This window comes from Pseudophryne corroboree, chromosome 10 (genome assembly GCF_028390025.1).
Source record: "Pseudophryne corroboree isolate aPseCor3 chromosome 10, aPseCor3.hap2, whole genome shotgun sequence".
NCBI classification, from domain to species: domain Eukaryota; kingdom Metazoa; phylum Chordata; class Amphibia; order Anura; family Myobatrachidae; genus Pseudophryne; species Pseudophryne corroboree.
Window position 1 is genome coordinate 343,029,413 of NC_086453.1, and position 24,179 is coordinate 343,053,591.

General features: G+C 49.3%; 1 protein-coding gene across 1 annotated transcript in view; it reads left to right on the plus strand.

Moving 5' to 3' along the window:
- ADAMTS8 (ADAM metallopeptidase with thrombospondin type 1 motif 8) overlaps nt 1-24,179 on the plus strand; it is a 77,855-nt gene that overhangs the window by 20,255 nt on the left and 33,421 nt on the right. The gene's annotated exons all lie outside the window — the stretch shown is intronic.

A 24,179-nucleotide genomic window follows, 5' to 3' on the forward strand; every position in this document is an offset into this window, starting at 1 on the left:
GCGGTGGAGGCCGCGGGGAACGCCATTCCAGATGTTACATGGCGCCGCGGTGACCGCGTCTCAGAGTGACAGGAGAGGAGGCAGGAATGTGGACATCAGTGTAACGGATGGGATCCGGTCCTGGAACGCTGAGCCAGCCTCAGGAGGCATCTGAAGGGTAAGTAATGGCGTCCAGATACCCGGATCGTGACAATAGGCAAACTAGGGAAATGCCTAAGGCATTTTTGTATGACTAGGGGCACAAGCAGCTTCTGCTGATTAAAATGATATGTGGCATGCCTATATTCTGTGTGTGACTGCAGCTGTATCTGCATACAAAATGCTAAGTAATCACCGTACTGTAGCATTTCATATGCAGATGCAGCCACAGTTGCACAGAGGATATAGGTATGGTGCATATCATTTTAATCAGCAGAAGCCGCTTGTGCATCTTAGCCACATAATAATGCAAATAAGATGCATTTTTCGTCAAAAAAGATGCCCGACATTAGCAAAGCTGCCAGCTGACTCATGCCAGGCATCTCCTGCTGCATGGTGTATTGAGGAAAGATGTATGAGGACACATCTGTATCCAAGCAGAGGCAGAGGTCACAGTGTTAGCGGCCCTGTGAGTGCTGTGTGCGGCATATGTGTAAGGGGCACTATGTGTGTCATTATGTGTATAAGGGCACTAATAATATGCAGCATATATTAAAGGGACATTATATGTGTCATTTTGTGCATAAGCACATTAATAATACACATAATGACACACATGTCCCTTTCACATATGCCACACATTATTAGTCCCCTTATACACATAATGTGTAAGGGACATTATGTGTATAAGGGCATTAATAAAGGTTGACATAATGTGTAAGGTGCATTATGTTTATTTATTTATTTATTTATTATTACCAGTTATTTATATAGCACACACATATTCCGCAGCGCTTTACAGAGTATTGGCCATTCACATCAGTCCCTGCCCCAGTGGAGCTTACACTCTATATTCCCTATCACATGTACACACACACATTCACGCTAGGGTTAATTTTGTTGGGAGCCAATTAACCTGCCAGTATATTTTTGGATTGTGGGAGGAAACTGGAGTACCCGGAGGAAACCCACGCAAGTACGGGGAGAATATACAAACTCCACACAGTTAGGGCCATAGTGGGAATGGAACCCATGACCTCAGTGCTGTGAGGCAGTAATGCTAACCATCCATACACCATCCGTACTGCCCAGACATTATAAAGACATTAATAATGTGTGTCATGTGTAAGGGGCATTACTGTGTGGTATTATGTGTATGAATGCATTACTAATGTGTGGCATTATGTGTATAAGGTGCTTTACTGTGTGGCGTAATGTATAGAAAGGGCACTACTGTGTGGTCTAATGTGAATAAAGAGAAATATAGTGTAGTGTAATGTGAATAAGGAGCAATGCAGTGTGATGTAATGTGAATAAGGAGCAATTCAGTTTGATGCAATGTGAATAAGGGGCACTACTGTTAGGAGTAACGTTTATAAGATGAAGTGGTACTACTGTGTGATGTAACGTGACTAAGGGACACTATCGCATGATAAAATGTGAATAAAGTTGCACTACTGTGTGGCATAATTGGAATTGGGGTTACTATTGTGTGGCCATGCCCCTTCCCAGCAAGAACAAACCCCTTTTTGGTCTGTGCGCCAAATGTGTGCACTGTTCCTATTTAAAATGTAGGGGTAAGAGCACCAATATAGGACTGCTATGGGTGAGGGGTGATGATGCTGGGAAAGGGGTGCAGGGTCAGAGGTGGAACTTGCGGTGGTGCTAGGGGGCACCAGCCAAAATCTTGCCTAGGGCATCATATTGGTTAGGGCTGGCTCTGACTCATTATATACTATACTGATATATCATGTACGGCTGCACAGTGATCAGTACACTGTCACATATAATATATCCTGCAGGGCTGTACAGCGATCAGTAGACATATATCCTGTATTGCTGCATAGTAATCATTGCATTATTTCCCTATAGAGTGTAAGCGTGCGAGCAGGGCCTTCCTACCTCTATGTCTATCTGTTTTTGCCCAGTTGTGTTCTATTCTATTACTGTTGTTCTAATTGTAAAGCGCAACGGAATATGCTGCGCTATATAAGAAACTGTTATTAATAATAATAATAGTACTGAATATATGTGGCCACTGTGTACTAGAGTGTGTGTGTGTGTGTGTGTGTGTGTGTGTGTATTTACACAAAACGAACCAAAATCTACATGACTAGACAGATCCATACTAAATGTACATCAGACTTTGGATCAACACTATGGCCCTCACTCAGAGTTGATCGCTAGCTGCCGTTGTTCGCTGAGTAGGGATCATTTAAAAAAAACGGCAAATCTGCACATGCGTATGCACCGCAATGCGCACGCGCGATGTACGGGTACAAAGAGCATTGTGGTTTTGCACAGGCTCTAGCGACGCTTTCAGTCGCACTGGCGGATGAAGGGATAATGACAGGAAGTGGGAGTTTCTGGGTATCAACTGACCGTTTTTGGGAGTGTTTGGAAAAATGCAGGCGTTTGCTGGGCGGGTATCTGACGTCATTACCGTGTCACTCGTCGCAGCAATCATCGCACAGGATAAGTAACTACAGGGCTGGTCTTGTTCTGCACAAAATGTGTTTGCAGCCGCTCTGCTGCACAGGCGTTCGCACTCCCGCAAAGCGAAAATACACTCCCCCGTGGGCAGCGACGATGCGTTTGCACGGCTGCTAAAAGTAGCTAGCGAGCGATCAGCTCGGAATGAGGACCTGTAGTAGGGTGGATCTGTCTTTTCCACATCGATTTATAAGTGCTGCCGCTGATTTCATGTTTCAGTCATATAAATTGATAGGTCAGCCACCATGCTCCAGGAACATGCGCCCTCCACCTACTGGCTATACTTCCCCTTCCAGAGCACTCCACTGTCGCACAGGGGTAGCTGGGGTCCCAGCAGTGGCATGTAGAGATGTGCGACATTCAGTGGCGGATCCAGGGGGGGGGGCACTCTGGCCCGTGCCCCCCCTGTCATTTATGGCCACCGTCTTCCCCAGCGCCGGGGCTGCACAGGGAGATGACGGGCGCCCGCTGAGATTGTGTTACCAGCGGGCGCCCGTCTCCCTGCACAGCGGCAGCCGGAGGCAGGAGCTCAGTACTGAGCTCCGGCTTCCAGCGCTGTCACTGTGCGCCGTGCGCTATGGGAGAGACGTCAGTCATGACGTCTCTCTCATAGTGCTGACTGAGGAGCGGACGCCCAGGGAGGAGGAGGACTGCAGCGGTCTGGAAGTGGGAACGGGGCTTGGTAAGTATGTTCTGTTTTCTCTTCCTCAGTGCAGCGGGGGCATCTACTGGGGGCAAACTACGGGGGGGACATTACTGCTGAGGGGCATCAACAAGGCAACAAGGGCATTACTACTGGGGGGGCATTACTACTGGGGGCATTATTACTGGGGGAGCATCTACTGGGTGCATTACTACTGGGGGCATTACTACTAGGGGGCATCAACAAGGGGCATCTAATGGGGGCATTACTACTGGGGGCATCAACAAGGCGCATTACTACTGGGGGGGCATTACTACTGGGGGCATTACTGGGGGGCATCTACTGGGGGCATTACTACTGGGGGGGCATTACTACTGGGGGCAAACTACTGGGGGCATTATTACTGGGGGGCATCTACTGGGGGCATTACTACTGGGGGGTCATCTATTGGGGTCATTACTACTGGGGGGACATTTTTACTGGGGGGAATCTACTGGGGGCAAACTACTGGGGGACATTATTACTGGTGGCATCTACTGGGTGTATTACAACTGGGGGGCATCTACTGGGGGCATTACTACTGGGGGACATTATTACTGGGGGCAAACTACAAAGGGGCATTACTACTGGCGGCGTAACTACAGGGGCATTACTACTGGCGGCGTAACTAAAGGGGCATTACTACTTGGGGGTTAAAATACAGGGGGGGCATAATTACAGGGGCCAAACTACGGGGGGATAACTACAGGGGGCATTACTACTGGGGGCTAAACTACAAGGGGGGCATAACTACAGGGGCTAAACTACATTGGAGCAAACTACAGGGGGGCATTACTACTGGTGGCTAAACTACAAGCAGGCAAACTACTGGGGGCATTACCACTGGGAGGCTAAACTAAAGGGGGGGGGGGGTAAACTACTGGGGTCATAACTGCAGGGGCATTACCACTGGGGGCATAACTACTAGGGCGCTAAATGACTGGGGGCATTACTACAGGCAACATTACTACTGGGGGCAATACGGGCATTGCATAAGGGGCACCACTACTATGGGGTCTATATAAGGGGCACTACCAGTACAGTGGACATTGCATAATGAGCGCTACAACTGTGGGCATTGTATAAGAAGCGCCACCTCACATGCACCGAAGCCGCACGCAAATGTACTTGCCCCTTCCATGGTGCCCCCCCTATCATTTTCTTCTGGATCCGCCCCTGGCGACATTGCAGCAGAGCTATAAGTTCTTAGCAGAAGCCTCTTCCCATAGGTGATGTCCCAGCAACAGCAACTGTACATTTGCTTTTGCCCCAGCACCCAATGCTTGCGGAATTCTGCCAGCTATTTGTAATTCCTCAGAATTGATAGTTTAGAAGTAGAGTAGGAGCGACAATGGGGTCATTTCAATCTGCTCTTGTGAGTATTTAGGGTATAATACCATAAAGAGAAATCAGGAGAATATTTAGAAACTGTAATTCATCCCTCATGGCGTGCGCAGGAACCAGCCGCGTGCCGCTTTGGGTATATTCAGCTTCTCCCACGTGCCAGCTGACTTACTTGCTCCAAAATACTTTTTCTTCCAAAATGCAAACAATGGCCCTCATTCCGAGTTGTTCGCTCGCTAGCCGCTTTTAGCAGCAGTGCACACGCTAAGCCGCCGCCTACTGGGAGTGAATCTTAGCTTAGCAGAATTGCGAACGAAAGAGTCTCAAAATTGCGAATAGAAACTTCTTAGCAGTTTCCGCGTAGCTCGACACTTACTCTGTCACTGCGATCAGTTCAGTCAGTTTCGTTCCTGGTTTGACGTCACAAACACACCCAGCGTTCGCTCAGACACTCCCCCGTTTCTTCAGACACTCCCGCGTTTTTCCCAGAAACGGCAGCGTTTTTTCACACACACCCATAAAACGGCCAGTTTCCGCCCAGAAACAACCACTTCCTGTCAATCACATTACGATCACCAGAACGAAGAAAAAACCTCGTAATGCCGTGAGTAAAATACCTAACTGCATAGCAAATTTACTTGGCGCAGTCGCAGTGCGAACATTGCGCATGCGCAATTAGCGGAAAATCGCTGCGATGCGGAGAAAATTACCGAGCGAACAACTCGGAATGACCACCATTAAGCAGTAGTAGAAGCACTGCACTTAATCTAAGAGGCGTATTTACCAATGATTGGCAATAAGACGTGATACATCACCCGCAGAATGTATTAGGCTTCACAAACAGGGACAGGGGGCTCCATTGTGTTGACCACACATGTGTGACTCCATTGCTGGGGAGGGTTCTGGAGTGACCCTCTCCTAGTAAGTTTTGCAAATTGTGGTCCATGGGCTAGCCGCGGTGGTTCGGTGACCAATCTCCGGAATTGCAGCGGCTGTCGGAAATGTAGGGACCAGGCAGATATGGAGACATATGCTGCAGTCTCTGCTTCATACATTTAGAGGTTCCTTAATATTTTGTGGTCTGTTTTTTACCTTGAATATTTGTGGCATATTCCCCCAAAATAACCGCTAACATTCAGTGTAAAATAGGCCGGTAAGTGGGCTGCTTTCTGCCAGTTCCCATCAGCCTGTGACTGCAGCACAGTACACGGAGAGGGAGATGAACGCTTGCTCTCTCCCGGACACCTGTAACACATTGGAAGCTGCTTTCAGTCCTGACAGCAGGGGGAACATTAATGCCTGTAATTCCCTCTGGGGTGCCGGAGCTTATTTCATGTGGTCAGACCAAATGCTATGTGGTTGCTGATGCGTCTCATATAACAGTGTACAAGGGAAGTATCCTTCCTCTTAAGTGTATTTGTGCGTGCGTGTGTGTGCATATATAGAAGTACTTGTTTTCCTCGTGTGTGTGTGTGTGTGTGTGTGTGTGTGTGTGTGTGTGTATGTAAGTAACTTTCCTCTTTAGTGTATATGTGTGGGTAGATATACTATAGAAAAGTCTCTGGGACGTTTTCAGGGTTTCCAAGGCCCCTTATGAAGGAGCAGGGACTGTACCTGGGTACAGAGCCAGCCCTAACCAATATGATGCCCTAGGCAAGATTTTGGCTGGTGCCCCCTAGCACCACCGCTGGTTCTGCCACTGACCTTGCACCTCTTTCCCAGCACCATCACCCCTCACCTATAGCAGTCCTTGTACCCCCTATATTTTAAATAGGAACAGTTCGCACATTTGACGCACAGCCCAAAAAGGGGCATCTTCTTGCTGGCAAGGGGCATGGCCACACAATAGTAACCCCAATTCCAATTACGCCACACAGTACTGCAACTTTATTCACATTATATCTTGCGATAGTGTCCATAATTCATATTACATCCCACAGTAGTATCACTTTACCTTATAAACGTTACTCCTCACAGTAGAGCCCCTTATTCACATTACATCACACTGAATTGCTGCTTATTCACATTACACCACACCTTATTGCTCTTTATTCTCATTAGACGACACAGTAGAGCCCTTTCTATATGCAACGCCACATAGTAGAGCACCTTATACACATAATGCCACACATTAGTAATGCACTTATACACAATTCCACACAGTAATGCCCCTTACACATATGAGACACGTTAATGTCCTTATAAACATAATGCACCTTACACATTTTGACAACCTTTATTAATGCCCTTTTACACATAATGTCCCTTACACATATGCCGCACATAATTAATGCCCTTATACACATAATGACACACATAGTGCCCCCTACACATTTGCTGCACATTATTAGTGCCCCTATACACATAATGACACATACAGTAGTACCCTGTTACACATATGCCGCACATTATTAATGCCCTTATACACATAATGACACACATAGTGGCCCTTTACACATATGTTGCACATTATTAATGCATTTTTACATGACACACATAATGCTCCTTACACATATTCTGAACACTACTGCACAACCAACCCACTTACCTGCACACAGCACTCACACTGCCACTAACACTGACCTCTGCCTCTGCTTGGATACAGATGTGTCCTCACAAATCTTGCATCAATGCTAACGTCGGGCACCCTTTTTTTAATGAAAATGCATCTTATTTGCATTGCTATGTGGCTAGGATGCACAGGCAGCTACTGCTGATTAAACTGATATGCAGCATGCCTATATACTGTGTGAGACTGTGGCTGTATCTGCATACGAAATGCTACATACAGAATATAGGCACGCCGCATATCATTTTAATCAGCAGAAGCTGCTGATGCCCCTAGGCATATCAAATGCCCTAGGCAATTGCCTAGTTTGCCTATGCCTATGGCCGGCTCTGCCTGGGAATGTGGGAGAGTTGGTGGCAGCCGTGCTTATGTAGGACAAGGGACTGTACCTGGGAATGTGGGAGAGTTGGTGGCAGCCGTGCTTATGTAGGACCAGGGACTGTACCTGGGAATGTGGGAGAGTTGGTGGCAGCCGTACTTATGTAGAACCAGGGACTGTACCTGGGAATGTGGGAGAGTTGGTGGCAGCCGTGCTTATGTAGGACCAGGGACTGTACCTGGGAATGTGGGAGAGTTGGTGGCAGCCGTGCTTATGTAGGACCAGGGACAGTACCTAGTAATGCGGGAGAGTTGGTGGCAGCCGTGCTTATGTAGAACCAGGGACTGTACCTGGGAATGCGGGAGAGTTGGTGGCAGCCCTGCTTATGTAGAACCAGGGACTGTACCTGGGAGTGCGGGAGAGTTGGTGGCAGCCGTGCTTATGTAGAACCAGGGACTGTACCTGGGAATGTGGGAGAGTTGGTGGCAGCCATGCTTATGTAGGACCAGGGACTGTACCTGGGAATGCGGGAGAGTTGGTGGCAGCGTGCTTATGTAGGACCAGGGACTGTACCTGGGAATGTGGGAGAGTTGGTGGCAGCCGTGCTTATGTAGGACCAGGGACTGTACCTGGGGATGCGGGAGAGTTGGTGGCAGCCGTGCTTATGTAGGAACAGGGACTGTACCTGGGAATGTGGGAGAGTTGGTGGCAGCCGTGCTTATGTAGGACCAGGGACTGTACCTGGGGATGCGGGAGAGTTGGTGGCAGCCGTGCTTATGTAGGAACAGGGACTGTACCTGGGAATGTAGAAGAGTTGGTGGCAGCCGTTCTTATGTAGGACCAGGGACTGTACCTGGGAATGCGGGAGAGTTGGTGGCAGCCGTGCTTATGTAGGACCAGGGACTGTACCTGGGAATGCGGGAGAGTTGGTGGCAGCCCTGCTTATGTAGGACCAGGGACTGTACCTGGGAATGTGGGAGAGTTGGTGGCAGCCGTGCTTATGTAGGACCAGGGATTGTACCTGGGAATGCGGGAGAGTTGGTGGCAGCTGTGCTTATGTAGAACCAGGGACTGTACCTGGGAATGTGGGAGAGTTGGTGGCAGCCGTGCTTATGTAGAACCAGGGACTGTACCTGGAAATGCGGGAGAGTTGGCGGCAGCCGTGCTTATGTAGGACCAGGGACTGTACCTGGGAATGCGGGAGAGTTGGTGGCAGCCGTGCTTATGTAGAACCAGGGACTGTACCTGGAAATACGGGAGAGTTGGTGGCAGCCGTGCTTATGTAGTACCAGGGACTGTACCTGGGAATGCGGGAGAGTTGGTGGCAGCCGTGCTTATGTAGGACCAGGGACTGTACCTGGGAATGCTAAATTGATTTCTCACAAATATTTAAAATGTTCGCTCTAACATATATTGTAAATGCCTGCACATCTTATTACCAAATCCCATAAATGTGCGCTGTACATCGCACAACACTGCATCCCATAAGAGAAAACAATACACACACACATTATCTGAGTTCCAAAGCTCATTGATGTATATATTTGTTGTTAAAAGGGTATGGATTCAATATATATTACAAAGTACAGTATACCTATAGTTACATGAATACAACTCACACAGTAAACAGTTAGAACATACAATTACATACAGTTATATGCCATTACATACAGATTTAGTTACATGCCAGCGATACAATTACCATTCCCTCCATATGACTCTCTCTCTCTCTCTTTCCTCTGTAAAATCATGCAAGACCTCCATCTCCCTCTGAGACCAAAAAGCAAGTAACTGACCTCCTGTGTGGTCAGCAGAGTATTATTTAGTTTCTGGGGGAGGGGTTCATGGTGAGTCACCAATTCCTTTGCATATGGTAATCAGATTCAGCCTTGAAGACATCCAAAGGGCTGTCCTGAGTTCCCAGTCCTCTACCTCTAAGAATATCTATTGTTCTAATAAGAGCGATTTTAGCTTTTATACATGTAATCATAATTCCGTGTTGCAATGTACTACAACTTAATAACAAGTATCAAATTAATCTACACATTAAGCTGGTTGCTTCAATAGTAAACATGACAGGTCTATCTGGTTCCGTTCAAATAATACACATACATGACACCACTTCATTACATATACAATTCTAAATCATCATGATGTCTGGCGTTTGATATTATTATAATTATGTACTGTATGAAATAAGTGTCGAATCCATCTCTGTGGCATGTCCATGTAAATGCGTGTGTTACCATATTTTGCTGTGCTCGCTGCGCATATTTGCAAGTATAGCGACTTAAATGTGTGTAGTTTGTATGTTCTGTCTATGTAATATTTTTGACTTTGACACTGGTAATGTAGAAGAGTTGGTGGCAGCCCTGCTTATGTAGGACAAGGGACTGTACCTGGGAATGCGGGAGAGCTGGTGGCAGCCGTGCTTATGTAGGACCAGGGACTGTACCAGGGAGTGCGGGAGAGTTGGTGGCAGCCCTACTTATGTAGGACATGGGACTGTACCTGGGAATGCGGGAGAGTTGGTGGCAGCCGTGCTTATGTAGTACCAGGAACTGTACCTGGGAATGTGGGAGAGTTGGTGGCAGCCGTACTTATGTAGGACCAGGGACTGTACCTGGGAATGTGGGAGAGTTGGTGGCAGCCGTACTTATGTAGAACCAGGGACTGTACCTCTGAATGTGGGAGAGTTGGTGGCAGCCGTGCTTATGTAGGACCAGGGACTGTACCTGGGAATGTGGGAGAGTTGGTGGCAGCCGTGCTTATGTAGGACCAGGGACTGTACCTGGGAATGTGGGAGAGTTGGTGGCAGCCGTGCTTATGTAGGACCAGGGACAGTACCTGGTAATGCGGGAGAGTTGGTGGCAGCCGTGCTTATGTAGAACCAGGGACTGTACCTGGGAATGCGGGAGAGTTGGTGGCAGCCCTGCTTATGTAGAACAAGGGACTGTACCTGGGAGTGCGGGAGAGTTGGTGGCAGCCGTGCTTATGTAGAACCAGGGACTGTACCTGGGAATGTGGGAGAGTTGGTGGCAGCCATGCTTATGTAGGACCAGGGACTGTACCTGGGAATGCGGGAGAGTTGGTGGCAGCGTGCTTATGTAGGACCAGGGACTGTACCTGGGAATGTGGGAGAGTTGGTGGCAGCCGTACTTATGTAGGACCAGGGACTGTACCTGGGAATGTGGGAGAGTTGGTGGCAGCTGTACTTATGTAGGACCAGGGACTGTACCTGGGAGTGCGGGAGAGTTGGTGGCAGCCATGCTTATGTAGGACCAGGGACTGTACCTGGGAATGCGGGAGAGTTGGTGGCAGCCGTGCTTATGTAGGTCCAGGGACTGTACCTGGGAGTGCGGGAGAGTTGGTGGCAGCCGTGCTTATGTAGGACCAGGGACTGTACCCGGGAATGCGGGAGAGTTGGTGGCAGCCGTGCTTATGTAGGACCAGGGACTGTACCTGGGAATGTGAGAGAGTTGGTGGCAGCCGTGCTTATGTAGGACCAGGGACTGTACCTGGGAATGCGGGAGAGTTGGTGGAAGCCGTGCTTATGTAGAACCAGGGACTGTACCTGGGAGTGCGGATGAGTTGGTGGCAGCCATGCTTATGTAGGAGCAGGGACTGTACCTGGGAGTGCAGGAGAGTTGGTGGCAGCCGTGCTTATGTAGGACCAGGGACTGTACCTGGGAATGTGGGAGAGTTGGTGGCAGCCGTGCTTATGTAGTACCAGGGACTGTACCTGGGAATGTGGGAGAGTTGGTGGCAGCCGTGCTTATGTAGTACCAGGGACTGTACCTGGGAATACGGAGGAGTTGGTGGCAGCCGTGCTTATGTAGGACCAGGGACTGTACCTGGGAATGCGGGAGAGTTGGTGGCAGCCGTGCTTATGTAGGACCAGGGACTTTACCCGGGAATGCGGGAGAGTTGGTGGCAGCCGTGCTTATGTAGGACCAGGGACTGTACCTGGGGATGCGGGAGAGTTGGTGGCAGCCGTGCTTATGTAGAACCAGGGACTGTATCTGTGAATGCGGGAGAGTTGGTGGCAGCCGTGCTTTTGTAGTACCAGGGACTGTACCTGGGAATGTGGGAGAGTTGGTGGCAGCCGTACTTATGTAGGACCAGGGACTGTACCTGGGAATGTGGGAGAGTTGGTGGCAGCCGTACTTATGTAGAACCAGGGACTGTACCTGGGAATGTGGGAGAGTTGGTGGCAGCCGTGCTTATGTAGGACCAGGGACTGTACCTGGGAATGTGGGAGAGTTGGTGGCAGCCGTGCTTATGTAGGACCAGGGACAGTACCTGGTAATGCGGGAGAGTTGGTGGCAGCCGTGCTTATGTAGAACCAGGGACTGTACCTGGGAATGTGGGAGAGTTGGTGGCAGCCATGCTTATGTAGAACCAGGGACTGTACCTGGGAGTGCGGGAGAGTTGGTGGCAGCCGTGCTTATGTAGAACCAGGGACTGTACCTGGGAATGTGGGAGAGTTGGTGGCAGCCATGCTTATGTAGGACCAGGGACTGTACCTGGGAATGCGGGAGAGTTGATGGCAGCGTGCTTATGTAGGACCAGGGACTGTACCTGGGAATGTGGGAGAGTTGGTGGCAGCCGTTCTTATGTAGGACCAGGGACTGTACCTGGGAATGTGGGAGAGTTGGTGGCAGCTGTACTTATGTAGGACCAGGGACTGTACCTGGGAGTGCGGGAGAGTTGGTGGCAGCCGTGCTTATGTAGGACCAGGGACTGTACCTGGGAATGCGGGAGAGTTGGTGGCAGCCCTGCTTATGTAGTACCAGGGACTGTACCTGGGAATGTGGGAGAGTTGGTGGCAGCCGTGCTTATGTAGTACCAGGGACTGTACCTGGGAATACGGAGGAGTTGGTGGCAGCCGTGCTTATGTAGGACCAGGGACTGTACCTGGGAATGCGGGAGAGTTGGTGGCAGCCGTGCTTATGTAGGACCAGGGACTGTACCCGGGAATGCGGGAGAGTTGGTGGCAGCCGTGCTTATGTAGGACCAGGGACTGTACCTGGGGATGCGGGAGAGTTGGTGGCAGCCGTGCTTATGTAGAACAAGGGACTGTATCTGGGAATGCGGGAGAGTTGGTGGCAGCCGTGCTTATGTAGGACCAGGGACTGTACCTGGGAGTGCGGGAGAGTTGGTGGCAGCCGTGCTTATGTAGGACCAGGGACTGTACCTGGGAATGTGGGAAAGTTGGTGGCAGCCGTGCTTATGTAGTACCAGGGACTGTACCTAGGAATGTGGGAGAGTTGGTGGCAGCCATGCTTATGTAGGACCAGGGACTGTACCTGGGAATGCGGGAGAGTTGGTGGCAGCCGTGCTTATGTAGGACCAGGGACTGTACCTGGGAATGCGGGAGAGTTGGTGGCAGCCGTGCTTATGTAGGACCAGGGACTGTACCTGGGAATGTGGGAGAGTTGGTGGCAGCCATGCTTATGTAGGACCAGGGACTGTACCTGGGAATGCGGGAGAGTTGGTGGCAGCCCTGCTTATGTAGGACCAGGGACTGTACCTGGGAATACGGGAGAGTTGGTGGCAGCCGTGCTTATGTAGAACCAGGGACTGTACCTGGGAATGCGGGAGAGTTGGTGGCAGCCGTGCTTATGTACTGTAGGACCAGGGACTGTACCTGGGAATGCGGGAGAGTTGGCGGCAGCCGTGCTTATGTAGAACCAGGGACTGTACCTGGGAATGCGGGAGAGTTGGTGGCAGCCCTGCTTATGTAGGACCAGGGACTGTACCTGGGAATGCGGGAGAGTTGGTGGCAGCCGTGCTTATGTAGAACCAGGGACTGTACCTGGGAATGCGGGAGAGTTGGTGGCAGCCGTGCTTATGTACTGTAGGACCAGGGACTGTACTTCATTGATGGTTACAGCGAAATAGGGCACCATGTGCTGCCTTCCTTGGTCATAAGCTCCCTATTGACACTAGCACTGCTCACTTATCCCTTACAGGCCCCTATTTATCACAATCTGCAATTTGAATGCCGCTATGAGAAATTATTTTCCCCTATATTCATAAAACAATAATGTATGACACTTTTTGGGACACAGGCTCTGATAACAGCTTGTGACGCTGAAGAGCTGAGGCTATCACTCTGCTTCCAGGTTCAGCGTTGCTACTTGTACTGCACATGCACGGCCTTCATTCTGCACATGTTACACAGATCCAAAAGGATCAATGGATCATTAGTCCATAGGCTGCTATAGGTGGCATTAGCGGATGGGGCCAAGCTACAGTTTAGTAGCCCTTATAGAAACCTAGGTCCTTCCTTGTTCCATTCCTGGTATCCATAATGTTTATGGGTACCCCACGAAAATGGGTGTATTTAGGGAATATCCTGTAAGTATTCTTTAATAAATATGCCCCCTAGTCTTATTATTATATATATATATTATATTAAACAACTAGGGGAACCAGTGGAGCAAAGTGACTGAGATTACAGATTGTTTTGAACATATATATTCTATACTCCTGTTTCTCCCACACACATTACCAATAGTTTCCCAATCACGGCCCTCATTCCGAGTTGATCGCTCGCTAGCTGCTTTTAGCAGCATTGCACACGCTAGGCCGCCGCCCTCTGGGAGTGTATCTTAGCTTAGCAGAAGTGCGAACGAAAGATTAGCAGAATTGCTCGAAAATCTTTTCCTGCAGTTTCTGTGTAGCTCCAGACCTACTCCTACCTTGCGATTACTGCAGACTGTTTAGTTCCTGGTTTGACGTCACAAACACGCCCTGCGTTCGGCCAGCCACTCCCCCGTTTCTCCAGCCACTCCTGCGTTTTAGCCTGACACGCCTGCGTTTTTTAGCACACTCCCGGAAACACCCACCTCCTGTCAATCACACACCGATCAGCAGAGCGACTGAAAAGCATCGCTCGCCCCTGTGTAAAATTGCTTAGTTTTGTGCGAAATTACTTGGCGCGTGCGCCCTGCGGCCCATACTCATGCGCAGAACAGCCAATTTTTAGCCTGATCGCTATGCTGCGAAAAACGGCAGCGAGCGATCAACTCGGAATGACCCCCCACATCTCTTTAGCACACTGGGAGTACAACTAAACGCCACAAATAAACATTCAAATATGAGCCATGAAAGTAAAATACACTGTTCAGTGTAACTCTGCCATTTCGCTGCAGGTCTGTTATAAAGGATAGCATTACAGATGACTCCACCCTCATCCTTAGGACAGCCCCAATTTTTTCTTATTTTGCATGTATAAATGTTTGCATGCAGGGTGTTATTATTCATCGGTGATAAGATTTATTTTCAATCACTGATAAATGAAGGATATGAGAGGATTTTATTATCAGTAAGACCTCACTAAGGTTCCGTTTCTAACAATTGTTATAAGATTATTCTTACTATGGGGGTCATTCAGAGTTGATCGCTCGCTAGCAGTTTTTAGCAGCCGTGCAAACGCATTGTCACCGCCCACCGGGGAGTGTATTTTCGCTTTGCAGAAGTGCGAACGCCTGTGTAGGAGAGCGCCTGCAAAAACATTTTGTGCAAAACAAGACCAGCCCTAGACTTACTCTTCACGTGCGTTGAATCTAACTTTGGAGGGATGGCTTTTGACGTCACACACACGCCCAGGGTTCGCCCAGCCACGCCTGCATTTTTCCTGGCACGCCTGCGTTTTTCTCAGCACTCCCTGAAAACGGTCAGTTACCACCCAGAAACGCCCACTTCATGTCAATCGTCCTGCGTTGTGCCGTGCAAGTGAAAGGTTCGCTAGAACCTGTGCAAAACTACAAAGAACTTTGTACCCGTACGTCGCGCGTGCGCATTGCGGTGCATACGCATGCGCAGAAATGCCGATTTTTTTTGCCTGATCGCTGCGCTGCGAACAACGGCAGCTAGCGATCAACTCGGAATGACCCCCTATATGTCCAAGCAGGTATGAGGGGATCTGCGCGGTGGAACTGGAAGCCCAGACTTGGTAAAAAAAAAAATTTAAAGAAAAAATTGGAAATGTAAAAAAAAAAAAAGTTACAGAATTTTAAGAAATTTAATAAATGAATAATATTCCTATTAGAAATTTTTATTTATTTAAAATCAGCCAATTTTCATTAGGCCGTACACAGGTTCTATCCCCTCTCTATGGGTGTCGCGGACTGCATGCCGACTGTCATTTTCTAAAAGGCAATAGAGGAATGATAGACAGCATCCGATCGGTGGCTATAGGCAACATCCCCAATTCTCTGTTTTAGAAGCTGTAGTAAACGTACCCCTTAGTGTCTGCCCACTGGCCAGTGCCAGCAATGGAGATATCCAGGTGTCATTCATTCCTGGAGAGATGCGTGGAGAGTGGAGACACATTGCCATGTGGTGCAGGGACTTCTTATGGAGACAGATGACTCAGCAAAAGAGAGGGCCTCGGGTTCTCCTCCCTGATTACATGTCAACAGGGCGAGAGACAGCATATTTCTGGAGGACTGTCCCAGGTTTCAGCAACATCTGCTGAATTATCTTCAGTGAAACAAAGCTCTTGTGCGGAATTACATAACTGCAGAAGAAGATGAAACGCATTAGAGCAGGCGGTGACTCCCGATCTCCTTCCTGTCTCACACGTGTCCAGCGCACAGTTCGTCTGTTTGTAAAGATCCAACCAAGATTGTTCTCCATCCAGAGCTGATGGCGTTCTGTTGGGTAGCTTTGCATACATGGGGACTGTGGTATTTGGGCCCTCATTCCGAGTTGATCGCTCGCTGGCTAGTTTTAGTAGAGGTGCAAACGCTATGCCGCCGCCCACTGGGGGAGTGTATTTTATCTTAGCAGAAGTGCGAACGCTTGTGCAGCCGAGCTCTGCAAAAACAGTTTGTGCAGTTTCAGAGTAGCTCTGAGCCTACTCAGCGCTTGCGATCACTTCAGCCTATTTGTGTCCGGATTTGACGTCATACCCCCGGCCAGCGAACGCCCAGCCACGCCTGCGTTTTTTCAGACACGCCTGCGTTTTTGCAAACCCTCTCTGAAAACGGTCAGTTGACACCCAGAAACGCCCCCTTTCTATCAATCTTCTTGCGGCCGCCAGTGTGACTGAAAACTTCGCTAGAACCTCAGCACAACCACAACGGGCTTTGTACCCATACGTCGCGCGTGCGCGTTGCGGGGCATATGCATGCGCATAAATGCCGATTTTTAGTCTGATCGCTGTGCTGCGAACAACGGCAGCTAGCGATCAACTCAGAATGACCCCCTATATTTCTATTAGTTTTCATTTGAGTACGCCCCAGCTGAATCATGTAGAAAAAGGGAATTCATGTTATTTCAACAACCATTACATCGGCAGACAGCAGATTGGCGGGATTATATCGACGGCACTATGCCAACATAGTTAAAATGCAGTTTATTGCATTTTAATGGTGTCGGCAGTATTAGTATCAGTGTAAATGACTGTGGTATACTTTGTCAACATTCACAGTGTCGACTATTGTAGTCACTGTTGAAATGTCGACAATGTGTTTCTCTCGTATAGGCATACTTGCCTACTCTCCCGGAATGGCCGGGAGGCTCCCGAAAATCGGGTGTCCCTCCCGGCCCCACGGAAGAGCAGGCAAGTCTCCCGGAATCGGGGGTCCCCCTGCCCGTCCGCCCACTTTCTGTGTAAAGTGGGCGGTCCGGGCAGTTGATGACGCGATTCTTGCAGAATCGCGTCATCATAGCCACGCCCCCTGCAGTGTAATGCAGGAGATCGCGGCATTACAGAGCGGGGGGCGTGGCTTAAAGCGGGCGTCAGAGAGACCCCACCCTTGCTCCGCCCCCGTCCCACCCTTGCTCCGCCCCGCCCCGCCTCCGGACCACCTCCTCACCACATCCAGCCCTCCACTGCCCCCTTGCTGTGCTGACCTGGCTGCTCTCTCCCGCAGAGAGCAGCCAGAATGTCGGCAACTCTGCGTATAGGCCCTACACACTACACGATAACACTGAAAGATATGAACGATCTCGTTCATTAATGAACGAGATATCGTTCATATCTTTCAGTGTGTAGGCTCCAACGATGAACGATTCGCGGCCCGGCAGATTCTTCTGCTTGTGGACATGCGACTGTCAGCGTCATGAAGAAGACACCCCATAAAAACATTCATTGCCAGAGCACCTCTGTATTGTAGATTTTAGGGCCTTATTCAGTAGCCAATGCGATCGCATTTCCCAGTGTTCCGCGGCAGTGAGCAGGCGCAGGTCCCGCTCTGCGCGTGCACAGGCAGGGTGATGCAATTGCATCTCATTAACGCGACCGTTTCTGCCTGATTGACAGGCAGAAGTGTCTGTGGTTGGAGGCGTGGTATCAAAAATGGGGGCAGGTTTGGGGCAGCAGCGTGACGTCACACGTGGCTACTGCGACGGGAAAAATGGTGGCAGCCCAACTGCCTTCGCAGCAAAGGCTGCGGAGGCAGAGGGGCTTTCCATATTCAGCGATGTGATCACAATTGGATTGCGATTACATCGCTGGCCACCATTAGCATGCTGGATGGCCTTACCCTGTACTGGGCGGACCACAGCATGCCATCACAATCAGTTGCAGTTTTGCTAATTTAGCAAAACTGCAACTGATGCTGAATAAGGTCTTTAGGGCCTGAATACCCGCCCCGTGCAAGTCTGCGCACGTCTTGCGAAAATCTCTGCATACGCCGGTCAGCTACAAATCCGTTCGCAACTCACTCACCATCGAATGATTTTTCCAGTCTGTGCATAGCCCAGGACCAACTCCTACCGTGCAATGAGAACAGGCTGATCGGGGCTGGAGCTAGCGTCACACACCCTCCCTGAAAACGCTTGGGAACGCCTGCGTATCTCCTGACACTCCCAGAAAATGGCCAGTTACCACCCGCAAAATAAATGTCCTTTTCCTGTCAATCAGCTTGCGTTTGTCTAGCGATCAAAAATTAGCTGGAGTCTTTTGCAGTTTGGCCTCGCACGTGCGCACTACCATCTGTACGCATGCACAGTCCATCGATAATCGCCCACCCTGCGAAATTGCACAACAACGATCGGAGCTGAATCGGGCCCTTAGTAGTGTTGACAGTCAATATGTCAACAGCATTATATCGACGGGACAATGCAGACACCGTTGAAATGCTATTTAAAGGCATTATAGCTTTAACCATGATCGTAAAGCTACAGGGTTAAAGGTAGAATGCCGACACCATTACAAATGTATTGACTGTCGACAGCCTTAAGAACGACTAACTAATTACTCCCCCCAATGTGGTATCAGTCACTTAGAGGGTACGCCGGTACCCAGAGGATATTACGGAGATACATTTCATTACACAGTATCTCACAGCACAGCACTGACTTTCCTGTGCACAGTTGTGATGTCACTGCGCACTCCCCTGTCCTCTGTAACTTCTAGAAATGCAGCGTGTAGCTAACGTTATAGCATCATGTGGCCTCTTAAAGATTTGCCATCGCAGATCACTCCACAAAATTGGCTTCCAAAACTGATCTTTAATCCCCTAACAAAGACTCCAGTGAACTGCTCCGACATCCTTTATGCCCTCCCACCCCCTACCTATGCGGCTATAGTTTCAGAGTCAGCCAGTTCCCAGACAAAGTGGTCCGACCGCCCCAGAAGGTTCCATTATATCCAAGTGGCCAGCCCCCCCCCCCCTCTTCCTATTGCAGCTCTGTGGGAATTGGTACAGCAGGACCAGTGGGTGGCAAAATGGTTCAAAGTTACTTTTCTGGCTTCTGCCCTCACAGTTAACTGTTTCACTGCTGTACTTAACTGCCCCTCACTAAGGAGATCCATCGCAAGTCAGGAGGCTGAGGGGTGTGTCCCGTAACGTCATCTCACGTCAGACTCTGCTGCAGGGTTCTATCCTGGTCATCTTCTGCATGATATACACATATAATAGTGTACAACAGGACTTGGCTTTGGTTGCACATTGGGGGGTCATTCAGACCCGATCGCACGTTGCATTTTTTTTGCAGCCGTGCGATCAGGTCTGAAATGCGCATGCGTGTGACCCGCAATGCGCAGGCGTGTCGTTGCCCGTCGACGGCGGTCGCCGGCTTCTACGACGGAAACGATCGCAGGGGGCGATCGCAAGAAGATTGACAGGCAGAAGGCGTTCCTGGGCGGCAACTCACCGTTTTCTGGGAGTGTCGGGGAAAAACGCAGGCGTGCCCGGCCGTTCTGGAGGAGGGTTCCTGACCGTCACCGCCGGCCAAGATTGTCGCAGCATCTCAGTAAGTCCTGAGCTGTGCAGAAACTGCATGAACTTTTGTTTGTGCAGCTGACTGCAGAGGCCATCGCACCCCTGCAAAGCGCTTACCCCCTCCCCCTGTAGGCGGCGATTACCTGGTCGCAGCAGTGCAAAAGTAGCCTGCGTGCGACCAAGTCTGAATCAGGCGCAGAGTTGTGTAAGAACTGCCTGTCATTAATCCGCACCCCAGTTGGCAGTCGCATACAGTAATTATTACATAGAGTGACCACAATGACTGGTGCGGATTTCACTATGTGCATTAACCCTGGAAATAAGATCAGGAAATGGAGCATTTTACAGCTCAGATGACACATGACCGCAGTGGTTTGCTTTCATTTAGGAAGTGTATGTATCAAGTTTAGACAGAAATCTTCCTTTCCAAATCTGTTTATATTTATACTGTGGACCCCGCCTGCCGCCCGCACATGGGACTCATTTGGAAGATGCACCGTGAAATAAGGCAGAACACATCTGGATCAGGGGATACATTTAAGCAATATGCACTTTGGTATGAATAACGTAGGGAAGGACACGATTTTGTGGCCTGAACGTAAGTGTACATTTAGGAGGGCTGATGTGTGTATTTAGAGTTAGGTGCTAACCACAAAACACTGTAAATAAATGACTGCCTAAGAACGAACAGGGGCAGATTAGGAGGGTAATTCAGACTTGATCGCTAGGGTGCGTTTTTTGCAGCCCTCCGATCAGATAGTCGCCGCCTACAGGGGTAGGAGAAAAGTGCTGTGCAGGTGTGCGATCATATTTGTAGCAGAGCTGCACAAACATCAGACACCCTCCCTCCAAACGCCTGAGCCCGTCTTCCTTTTTCCGGACACTCCTGTAAAATGGTCAGTTGCCACCCACAAACGCCCTCTTCCTGTCAATCACCCATGCGATCGCTTTTTTTACACCATCCCATGCCTGGTGCAGTCCTCCAATGCGCCGGCGCATTGCGGTGCATACGCATGCGCAGTTCAGATCTGATCGCTCGCTGTGCCAAAACGCACAGCAGCGATTAGGTCTGAATTACCCCCTAAGAGAGGAGGGGGCTCGTCTGCAGCGTCTGTGGGTGCATACTTGTCTACTCTCCTGGAATAGGCAGAATATCGGGTGGCCCTATCAGCCACCCGGAAGAGTGGGTAAGTCTACCAGCCGCCACCCACCTGCAACCGCCCATTTACCGAGCAAAAAAGGACAGTTCTGAGGACTGATGATGCTATTCCCGCTGAATTACACCATCGTGGCCCCTGTCCACAACTTCACAATGCCGGTAATTGCAGCACTGTGTAATGGGGGAGGGGTGGCTATGACGTAGTTCAGTCATCACACCCACCAGCTCACCCACTTTCCCGATACGTGCCTTCCTGCTGAGTCCACCTGGCTGCCTTTCTCCCCGGTGTAGTTGCGAGTAGACCCCGTGCACAGTGCCAGAGTCTACGACACATACGGAATGGCAGTCAAGACAGTTTCCGGTTCATTTGTGCAGCACAACGTGGGAATCCCAATAGAAAAGTATAGTAAATGGGTGCAGAGTGGGCACCAAAATGACTGATGTACTAATTAACCAGCTGACCCGTGGAGGTGTTGAGGAGTCTCTGTTATAATACCAAGTGGTTTCATACTAACACTAATTCTTGGTAAATAGTGGACTCACTGGGCAGAAGAGCTACAATCTCATTGGCTGAAACCACTGAGGTTCCTCGATATTGGTCCTCTATGGATGTGAATGGGACTCGGGTTGGCCATCGACTATCGCTGCCTAGAAACCATTGATGGTCATCAACCGATTGCAACTAGCTTTAACATTGATGGCAGGGGCACAGATGGTTTCCCACCATTGATTGTTGCTGTGAACCATTATTATTATCATCATACAAAGAGACTAGCCCCGCCCCCGAATCACATGATGCAGTGAGTGTGCTGGCCAGAATGGATGGCCCACCTCCTCGCTGACATGACAGGCTGTCAGTCAGCAGCCCAGCTCCAAATATTGTGCTGCGCATCTCTTCTGCACATGTGCGAACCATCGATGGTGTTTCTTAGAATAGTATACTACCATTGATGGTTCAAGGCACCATAGCCATCTATGGCAACCATCGATGGAGACCATGCTGATGGACATCCCATTATGCTCAGCAGGGCACAATGGGACTTGTTTTTCCATATTACTCGGTGGCATGGTGCTGGTAAATGTACATTAGCAGTTATATGACACCCTTTTTACTGTAGCACATGCTTGATATCCAGTTTACAGAGCAATCAGTATATCTTTTTAGTTTATACCCGAGGTTCTCAAATGTGGTCCTCATGGCACCCCAACGGTCCTAGGTTTAAATGTATCCATGCTTGGCCATAGGTGACTAAATTAGCAACTCAGTCAATTTGATTTAACCACCTGTGCTGAGCCATGGATATACCTAAATCCTGGACTGTTGGGGTGCCTTCAGGACTGCGTTTGAGAACCTCTGATTTACACTATGCTTGTATATTTATGTCTCACACAATAGAAGGAGCACTACACTATATACTTGTTTATCATGCATTAATCACTGATCAATACATTGCAGTCTTCCATTAGAAATAAATGGGTCACAGATAATTGATTGTTGGACAGCGCAGTTCAGGGCGAGACTCAGAAGCTGGTGTATAACCCCATTCCTTAGGCCCCAGGGCACATCTCCCCTATCTGTTATAGGCCATAAACAAACATACCATAGTCACAAAACCACTACATGAATATCCGCTTCTGTATTGCAGAATACAGGAAACATCCTTTCCCAATGACTGTACGAGGAAAACCATGGCCGTCGTTCATATATACGGATATACAAGTTTCGTGCATATATACATTTCTGTACTGCACATGTGTCCATCTCTAAATGGATGTGTTTTACACACACAGCTCCGTACAGGGTCAGACTGGCCCACAGGGTACAGGGGAAACCACTGGTGGGCCCCACTGCCTGGGGCCCTCCTCCTCCTCTAGGGATCAGGTTCCAGACTGTGTTCTTGAATTATACATTATACATATGTTACCTTATACTGCACAGGAAGATGATGTATTCTCTACAGTGCATTGCCAATATTTATCTGGTACATTATCATGCACGCACTAGCAGTATACAGATTTGTCAAGGGGCCCAGCCCATGCACTCACTAATGGTTAGGCAAACCAATGTAGCGGCTGACCACACCGTCTCTGGAGACTGACCACACCCCTAAACATGGGCCCCTATCACGGCATTCCCCGGTGGGCCCTTCATTCCCCAGTCCAACACTGGCCCCGTATGCCTGGTGAGCTATAAAGTGACTGTACATGAAGTGTGTGTGTGTGTGTGTGTGTGTGTGCAACAGATCTCATCAATAGGTGATCAGATGAGGCTTGGATGCATCCCCAGATGCACTTCTTATCTAGACATTAGATGTGTGGGCAGCCATATCTTGTTGGGTGATGTGATGCTTGCCTAAAAACATAACTAGAATTCTGAATCCTCTTGATGAGACATGTAGGTCATGATGATAAGCGTAAAACTGGTGTGGAAATACACAACACGGACATAGTTATGCTGCCTGGGCCATCCATAAAGACAGCAATCACCTATGCTGATAGTACTGCAAGATACGGATGTTTTACTATGGGCAAGCCCTGTCATTACATGCATCTGTTCTCTGTTACTGATCTGGCTGGCATCGCTAAATTCATCCCAAATTATATAGCGGAAGGATCACTGGAAAGCATTGCATAATATGGGTGGCACTTACACAGCTGCAATCTCTTTTCTTGGTTACAGACGCCTGAAAAATGATTTTGTCTGTGTTAGCTAAATACATAGCTAGGCTCGCATTATCCTCATGTCCGATTTCATGTCTCTTCCATACTCTGAGAGGTTTTGTGTAACTCTAGGGTCCTGTAATATACAGTGGGATGCAGTCAAGATCCCGCCGGACGGAATCCCGGCGGTCGAAATACCGACATCGGAATCCCGACCGGCACATTCCCGACATATTCTCCCTCCGTGGGTGTCCACGACACCCATAGAGGGAGAATAAATAGTGTAACGAGTGTAGCGAGGCACCGTGCCTGCAAGGGGCTGTGTTCCGCTCGCCACCCCTGTCGGGATTGTGCTGGTTGGGATTCCGGTGTCGGTATTTCGACCGCCGGGATACCGTCCAGCGGGATTTCGTACAGATCCTATACAGTGTCTTGAGAACAAAGCCGATTCCATGAGAATAGGGTTATTTGAAGACTACATTTATCAAGTTATAATTTACAACATAAATACCCTGTAAAATGTGTTCATACAGTGGGTGATAATACACTTGCTGTCATCGTAGATGCTAACATCAAGTTGGAGAAAGAACCTCTGACGTTAGGGAGAGGAGCCATGACATCAGGGGGAG